Here is an 8,724-nt window from a genome sequence, read left to right on the forward strand (position 1 = left end):
TTCTGCTTCCAAAGGCTGGGCACAGACCAGTCACTAGCCATTCCCTACAAGTGAGACAGGTGTGTAAGTCAGGACAAATAGAATACGGACACTGGGACAGATAATTAAATGGCCAATCAGTTAACAGCCATCTAGTAAATCACAAAATCCTATCTTCCCTAACGAAGGACACTTAAGAGTGAATGGTTTACGTTTCTTCTCCCCAACGAGAGGGTAAAGAGCCTAAATCACCCTACTCAGGGGGATATATAACAGAAATCCAATTAGTGCCATTTGTGTCAACCACACCCAAGGACAGATGGCGTCAGAGGGATAAATCTCATTTTGGTACACCATCATAAGGCTGATGAATATTCTATTGAGATCCTTTGCTAAGACCTTCTCTAGAATTCCCAACTTTAGAAAACAGATAAGAACCCTCAAGACAAAGATCCGTTGCGGGCTCTCTCTGGAGCATGCCCATTCTTTCCTTCCTTCTCAGGCGTGCATCTTTCCTTTTCTCTCCTAAACTCTCAGGGTTCCCACGAGACTTGCAACCAGGGGAGCAATGGCTGACTTTTCAGTGAGGTAACAGCAGCCCAGCCATGGCTCACTTCTTTCCTATGATGTTTCTAAACAGCCAAAGCAGAGCACTTCTTAGGCTCTCTTCTGTTGCTTCTTTTGTTTCACTCTCTCCAGCTTTAATAAACATATTCTCAAAAATCACCTGGACTCATGCTCTGAAATATTTCCTGCATGAAGTCAAGAACCTACACACTACTGGCCAGCCTGAGTTAGACCTAGTCTAGTCTGGTCCCTTTCCGGTGACACAAAGATGTTCTGTGAGGCCCCCAGTGATGTAACTCAATGGGGCTACATATTAGAACTGGAGAGCTTTAGAAATACTGACACCTGAACCTTATCCTATACCATTTAAATCTAGACTTTCTGTAGCATAAGTTTGGGCACTGGTATTTTTTCACTGAGGTGTAATTTAGATACAGCAAAGCACATACCCCTTAAGTGTACAGCCTGATGAATTTTTGTACCAGGGTAACTATCACCAAGATCAATATTCCAGATGAGGAAAACTTCCAGTCCTTCTCAAGGCTTCTTTCCCATATATAAATATGGCAGAGTCCAGACCAGTCCGATTAGAAGCAGGTGTAGCCAGCGCCTCTCTTTTGAACTTTTCTAGCCTTCCCAACTGCTGCCACAGGAGAGGAAAAACTGCTCTCTTCCCTCTGGTCATTTAAGTCCATTGCCTGGGACTCTGTAAATTAGACTGACAAAAGACAGAATAACAAGACAAAGCAAGTTTATTAACATGTGTATTGGTAGACACAGAGCACTCAGAGATGGTAAGAATAACAAGACAAAGAAAGTTTATTAACATGTGTATTGGTAGACACGGAGCACTCAGAGATGGTAAAAGAAAAATAACTTTTTAGGAAAGTGACAGGACAAAGGAAAAGGACTTTGAACTTCAAGGGGCAATTTGTGGAGTAGGCAAATATTTGAGAAAACTAATAGTCAATGAGGGCTAGATTAGCAGAGTTTGTTATGTAGATTTCTCTGGACTGGTGAGGGTCAAGAGTTGTCTCCAGCGATTAACTTCTGTTCTTGACATAGAGACAAGGGGGACACTTTACAAATTTATGTCCTCCTTTTTTAGGCAAACAGGGGGACAGCACAGAGCTTTTCATGTATCTATTTCTTCTCAGTTGCCTTCAGCTCAAAATAATCCTTATGTCAAAGAGCATTTTGGGGGGGCGGGTGCCATGTTCTGCTGTTCTCAGGACACCCTTGTCTAGCACTCTGGGTCCACGTCTTGGGTGGAGCTCAGAGGTTAAGGGAAGTGCCCAGGATGACTCTATTCCTAGTATCTTCATTGATAACATTTAGAACAAATTGCCTGAAGGTGAGTGCCTGATGGGTTCTGAGAGGCATAACTCTGCTAGATTTTTTGTTTGCGGTAAAGAGAAAATCGCTGGCTCAAAACGGTGTTGCTCAGCCTAAAAACTCATCATGCCAAACCTATATTTAATACCATACTCTTAATCAACCAGCCTGGAATTTTCTGGTTAACCCAATGAAGTAATCTGTTACATCGACCCTCTCCATCTGACGCCACCTCCACCCCCACGCGTCCCCCACCCTGGCAGAGAAAGGAGAGGCAATGTAGATAGAAACCCTACCCCTTCTCTCCTCCTCCAAAAAAGAGTAAATGTCCTCGTCCAAAAATAATCCTTTCTTTTCTTTTGATAATAGCTCTCCTTCCCCACCCTTCTTCCTATAAAGACCTCTCATTTTGTCCAACCCTTCAGGGCGCCCTTCTAGTTGCTAGATGGAATGCTGCTCCGTTCAAGAATCACTTAATAAAGCAAAGTAGATCTTCAAATTTAGCTGGCTGAGTTTCACTTTTTAACATTTATTTGTTTGTTTGTTTGTTTGTTGTTTATTCTTAAGGCTTTGGCTCTTCCTTGCCTCGGTTTTTTTTTTGTTGTTGTTGTTGTTGTTTTTTTTAAATCCTGTCTAGAAGGTCCAGTATCTTTCTATACAAAGGGTGTTCTTATCACCGTTTTCAACTACTTTTTCAACTTGGAGTCCTCAGGCATGCCTAATATAACAAGAAAAGTCCCATGTTACCTCCCTGATATTACTTTATGGGTGCATGGTAAGATATGCATAACATAAAATTTACCATTTTAACCATTTTTAAGCATACAGTTCAATGGCATTAAGTGCATCACATTGTTGTGTAAACCATCGCCACTATCCATTTTCCAGAAAGTTTTCAGCATCCCAAACTGAAACTTGATATCCATCAAATTATAACTCTCCTTTTCCCCTTTCCCCCAGGCTGTGACAACTACCATCTCCTTTCTATCTCTATAAATAATTTGCCTACTCTAGACCCTTCATATAAGTTGAATCATACAATATTTGTGTTTTCATGACTGGCTTATTTCACTAAGCATAATGTTGTCAACATTCATCCATTTCGTAGTCTGTGTCAGAATTTCATCCTTTTTTAAGGCTGCATAGTATTCCATGTATTGGATTATATCATATTTTGTTCATCCATTCATCTGGGACATTGATTATTTCTACCTTTTGGTTATTATGAATAATGCTGCTGTAAACATTGGGGTAAAAATAGCTGTTGGAGTGTTGCAGCATCCATATTTTTAGATGCTCCTTGGCAGATTCTAACAGGCAACAGGGCTGAGACTCTGGTCTGGAAACTCATGCACTGCCTCTGTACCCAGTCAGGCTTCCTTGCAGAGCATCTGGGAAGACAGGTGGTTGAATCAGGCAAGCCCTGGTACCATCAGGGTTTCTAATGGATCCCGGGTCAGATTCAGGGCTGACTCCCTGAAGGTGCGCTCCTGTTTGTGTTCCTGACCTCCTTTCTAATCATCCTCCTCAGCATCCCTGAGCTCCAGGGAGCTTCTGGGCCTTTTAGCAAACTGGCCCTTCTTTTTTTTTGAGATCAACTCTGCACATGAAGCGTGGCAGTGAGGCCTTTGTCTTCCACAAAAGATCTCCTTGCACCCTTTCTGCCAGGGCAGGGAGTATCCCTTAGAGTGGGGTGTCCAACCTTCTGGCGTCTCTGGGCCACACTGGAAGAAGAATCGTCTTGGGCCACACATTAAATACACAAAAACTAATGAAAACTGATGAGAAAAAAAGGTTTTAAGTAAATTTATGATTTTGTGTTGGGCCAACATTCATAGCCATCCTGGGCTGCCTGCTGCCTGCGGGCTATGGGTTGGACACCCCGACAACTCTACACTTACATGGCCTGACCAAGAGGGAGACACTCCAAGTATCTTCATAGAACAAAGAAAATCTGTTCCAAAATAGTTTTCTGCTTTCACCAAATGCTGGAAGCCCTTAACTTGCTGTTTCAAGGGCTTAAACAAAAATGCCAATTTGCTTAGCCATGCACTCATTATATCCACAGGCCTGCCAGGTAACAGGATCTGACCTTGGGTCTGAATTGCACCCACGGGCAGCAATCAGAGGTTACTTGGTTGTGTAGGGGCCTCCATGCCATGCGGTCTGGGGAGAGGTCCACTTTGCCCCAAGGGGTACAGTGTAGTTCATGGGATAGTGAGAACCCCAGGGGGTGAAGGCCATAAAGCTGGAAGCCTGGGATCCCATGGTCAGTGTCCTGAGCTGTAACCTCAGCCTCCTCACAGCCTCTGGTGGGAGTGGCAATGCCACTGTTTGCCTTGACTTCACAGGCCAAGGCAATGAGCTCATGTGCTCTTCTGGAGCATCCTAAAATCAGCACCAGAGGAGGCGAAGGTTCTGGGTGACACAAGTGGGGCCCGAAGCTAAGTAAATTGGGGGCTTTATTGCTAACAGAATCTTTTTAGGGCCTCTAAACTGAAGAGGCCTTGGAAAATTCTGATTCACTTGAATAATCCTCAAATTGCAATCAACAAGCAGTGTGCTTAATTCTTAGAGAAACAGTTCCAAATCCTCCCATTTTACAGAACTATAGTCAGTCTAATTTGAGTTTCATGCTCCCCAGGTCTGCCTGCTCTGGGGGTGCTGATATGGAGTGAAATGGTCTGGTTCTGAAGGCAAAGCCCACCTTTAGAGACAGGGTATATGCAGTTGGGAACTGAAGTTTGGAGCAATGAGCCAGACGTACCAAGACTTTCCAGCCTTCTGGTTTTCATAAAGCTGTTCTTATACTGAGGATGAAACTGATAGACCGCAAGAGCCCAGTAAGTTAGATCTGCCTGCTGGTAGCCAGAACTGGTCTGGCATTTCTTCTCTAGTACTTACCAGGGTCAAGGTCTTTTCTAATGAGGGCCATTGGTGTTTAGGAGTGGCTGCCTACTGTGACCAAAATTCCCAAATTGGTGCAGCAGAGAAGAGACTTTATTCATGTGAAACCATTTTCAAACAAGGGAAATGCAGTTTTCAGTGGAAAGCAAAATTGCACTCCCTGAGACAAAGAAGAGGCCATCTTTTATGGAGGAAGTTCCTGCCCAGACTTCCAATTGGTCCAATTTTATGCAAAGGAGGTTCCCAAACGTGTGCAGTTCTGATTGGTTTGAATCATGCCATGATGACTGTTTGGTAGCATGCATTCTGATTGCTCAGTATAGAGCAGTTCTGATTTGTCAGTGTAGATGGAAATGGGGATATAGTTGTGAAGTTCAGATTGGAAGAGACAGGTCTCAGTCCATTGGTTGAAAGACAAACCCAGGAATTCCCTTATAATGGTTGAGTTAGGTGGCAGGAGCATAGTGTGGGAAGCTAAGAGTTCAGTCTGAGGTTGTTCCAGGTGTATAGAGTACATGGGAAACCCTGTTGACAAATGCTGCTAGGCTCTCCCTAGTCATACAGTTTGGGTCCTTGGTTGACCATGGAAAATCCACCTCAGCAGATTAGTTCCTTCTTGGGGTTCACATGAAATGAATCTTTCTTCTTGGAGTCCACACTTCTCTTCATCACAGCAGGAGATAGAGTCCTGAGGAAGAGGGCAGGCGTGGGTCCTGGTCAACCCTGGCCAGGAACGGGGAGTGAGAGACTCAAATTCTTTGCATTCACCTTTCCTGTGCCAGGCTCTACTCCCCAGCAAGCTTCAAGGGAGCACCTATTTTTGTGCAAGTCAGATTCCTATGCCCTGAGGGATTCAGAAAGAGATAAAGTGATGAGAAATTTACCAGCTGGCAGAGGACAGGCATGTAAGGTAAGGAATCAACGTCCCAAATAAAGTGTAGGAGAAGAAAGACTTTCCCTTTACCTTCCTCGGTTCAACTGCTGAGTCTTGGAAAGAACCGACTACAGGCAGATTAACAGGAGAAACGGTACACAAATTTATTAATTTTTAATATTATGTGGAGAAAGGAATAAAAGAAAGTGAATACCCAGCAAAGTAATGGTATTTGAGAATTTATATGCCATCTTCTTGGAGAAAGGGCAGGGAAGATGTAGGTCACTTAGGAGAGAGTAAATCATTTTTAGGAAAGACGAATGGGCCCTTAGAAGAATAGATGGGAGATATGATAGTGTGTGACAGAGAGTCTGGGTGTGGTGTGGCCTTCTTGTCTCCTCTCCTGTGATAAGAGTCAATCTTCCCAGGTTGATGAAAATCTTGGGGAAGAGAGAGGGGATTTAGGACAATTGGGTCCTTTTGGAGGATCTGTCTTTAGGCAGGTAAATGGAGTTCAGAGAAAACTTCTCTCTGCCTTTGCTGCTTACAAAGTGCCTTCTGCTCAAAAGAATCAATACACCAAAGCAGTGTGTTTTGGAGTGGCATGTCCTGAAGTCCTTCAACAGCATGAGTAGAGAATGCAGAATTCTGTTCACAGAAGAAGTAATCCTCAAGCTATGTGGAATGTTGTTCTGCTAAGGCTGTTGCGTTGTTTTTACACAGCTTTGGTATTCTTTTAAATAACAGCAGAAATGAACATCATAAAATTTTATTAGGGTCAGATGTGTACTAAGCACTCTAAACGCATTAATCTGTTTAGTTGACATAACAACTCTAAAAGGAAAGTACTGTTAATATTACCTTCATTTTATAGATGAGGTTAAATGCTGTTTAGAGATGTTAAACGCTATTCCTGAGACGGTCCACCTGGTAAGAGAGGGACCCAGAATTTTAATCCAATTTGTTCTAATTCTAAAACGTGAGTTGTTAATACTAGACACCCAGATGTATTGACAGGTACATTGAAGGGAGTTCTGGAGCTGTGAGTGCTGCTTTGGTTCCAGTACTATCCAGCCTATGGCTTCTTAAGTCAGTACTTAGTCCGCCAAGGCTTTGGTTTCCTCCTAACTTGTTTCTTCAATTCTGAGCTCAGATCAAGTGTAGAAACCTTCTTAATTACAAAGGTCAGTAATAAAAACTTTTCATCATTGCTCAGAACTGATCATATTTTCATACATATGTGGCATGTCCTCCACCCCCCAAATCTGATTCCTCTATCAGCAAGTTCTCAGTTATCCACTGTCACCTTTATACACACACATGCCCACCCTTATTGTTATAAATTACTATATACTTTTGCTTCTCAAAACTACAGAGATCATGCATCAGGCAGATTGGAAGGTCTTCTAATGCTCACATTTGGCTATTTTCATCACTGATCCACGTCAGTAAGAGCAGATCTCAGAGAACCTCCTCACACATGTGCCTTCCATTTCTAAAATCTTCTCAGACTGTTTTATATGGCTAAATCCCAAAGATCCTTGAGGAGGCAAGTAAGCTGCAATTGTACTCACACACTCTGACTTCTGGCAAGGCTGCTAAACATGGTTGAATTTAGTGACATGGGTTGAAGGCGGGGTACAGAGGTAGGAGCCATAATCACATTTGACAAACTTACTCTAATACTTATTCAGTGTGTATTAGAGTTGACTGCTTTGTCAAACAGCCCCCATATTTTAATGTCTTAGCCCAAAGGAAAGCTTATTCCTCATTGAGTGGCAGTCCAATCTAAATGTCCTAGTTCTGTAGCTCTCCTACGCGAGGCCTCTCAAGAACCCAGGCTCCTCCTGTCTGTGGCTCTGTCTGTCTCATTGGTTCTCAGAGCCCTTTTCTTCCGGTTGTAGAGGATCACATGAAAGCCTCTTAGGGTTCAGAAAGTGACATCTCTTATTTCTGCTCCCTTCCACTGGTCAGAATTAATCACGTGATCCCATCTAACTTTCCAGGAGAGATTGCAATATGTAGACTCACTGTATGCCCAAAAGGAGGCTGTCTTTGATAAATACACAGTATTCTGGATAGAGGCCTATAAGTAGCCAAGTCAATCTTAAGAAAGAAAAGAGGGTACTTCCCCAACCAGCCAGGGAGACTCTCTGCTGCTGTCCTCTCCAGGTTGCTGATGGCCCATTTTCCTACCATAGCTGTTCAAAAAGCTAGCCTGAGTGCCTGTGGGCAAGAATCAAGTAGACCCCCTTTCCTTCTTTGGTTCTCAAAGAGAAGGTAATAAGACTTTCTTAAAGTGTGTAATAGTGTTATTGGTATAAAGTCCATGTGTTAGATGCTTTAAAAGGCCAAAACTCAAAATGTCAGAGTTTGGAGTAAGGAGAGGTTTATTGAGCCAGAAGGTGCTAACCAGGAAGATGGGAGACCTAACGGTTCCTCACAAAGTACAGAGTTCAGGCTTCTTTTCAAGGGAAGAGGAAATGGGAATATCTGGGAGTCACAGTATCTGGGAGTAAGAAGATGATTAACCACCACCATATCTGGGAGTCAGAAGAGGTCTGAGAAAGAGCATGCTGATGTTGTGGCAGATCGGGAAAGGACTCGGTCAACACCAGGAGTAGCCAAGGGAAGGTAAACTTTAACACATGCAGGCCCAGTGGGGTAACCTCACGAAGTCTGGGCCCCAGAATCGCGATCCCGCGGTCCTTTTATGCTTGGTTTAAGGCGGAGGGATTCTACGGGGCGGGGCATTGTTTTTGGTGCGAAGCAGAAGAGAGCTGCTATTGTCTCAGCCAGGGTCAACATGGCGTTTGTCGCCAGGGTCACGACCTTCCCTCTACACTAGTTGATGTGAGCCCAAGTCGCAAGATTCTTGCAGTCTTTGATAAACAACTATCATTTCTATAGATATTTCCCTATCTCCTTAGGAGAGACACTTTCTGCTAAGGGGCTGTTTTTGTTACACTCAAGTAGCAAGCAGAATTCTTCTAATTGATTAGCATGTCTACATGCAAGACTAAACAGAAGCTATTAGCCTGAAGGCCATGGAAACAAAGGAG

General features: G+C 43.4%; 2 non-coding genes across 2 annotated transcripts; both read right to left on the reverse strand.

The window, feature by feature from the left end:
• Positions 1 to 6,806: 6,806 nt before the first annotated feature.
• On the reverse strand, positions 6,807 to 6,876 carry LOC129081409 (small nucleolar RNA U2-30). The gene has a single exon (XR_008530308.1). It is a non-coding gene; the product is annotated as a small nucleolar RNA U2-30 (small nucleolar RNA).
• Positions 6,877 to 7,023: 147 nt separating this feature from the next.
• On the reverse strand, positions 7,024 to 7,103 carry LOC129081410 (small nucleolar RNA U2-19). Its single transcript, XR_008530309.1, has one exon. It is a non-coding gene; the product is annotated as a small nucleolar RNA U2-19 (small nucleolar RNA).
• Positions 7,104 to 8,724: the final 1,621 nt, after the last annotated feature.

This window comes from Pteronotus mesoamericanus, unplaced genomic scaffold, assembly GCF_021234165.1.
Source record: "Pteronotus mesoamericanus isolate MK-2021 breed Mesoamerican mustached bat unplaced genomic scaffold, CSHL_Meso_final contig_98, whole genome shotgun sequence".
NCBI lineage: Eukaryota > Metazoa > Chordata > Mammalia > Chiroptera > Mormoopidae > Pteronotus > Pteronotus mesoamericanus.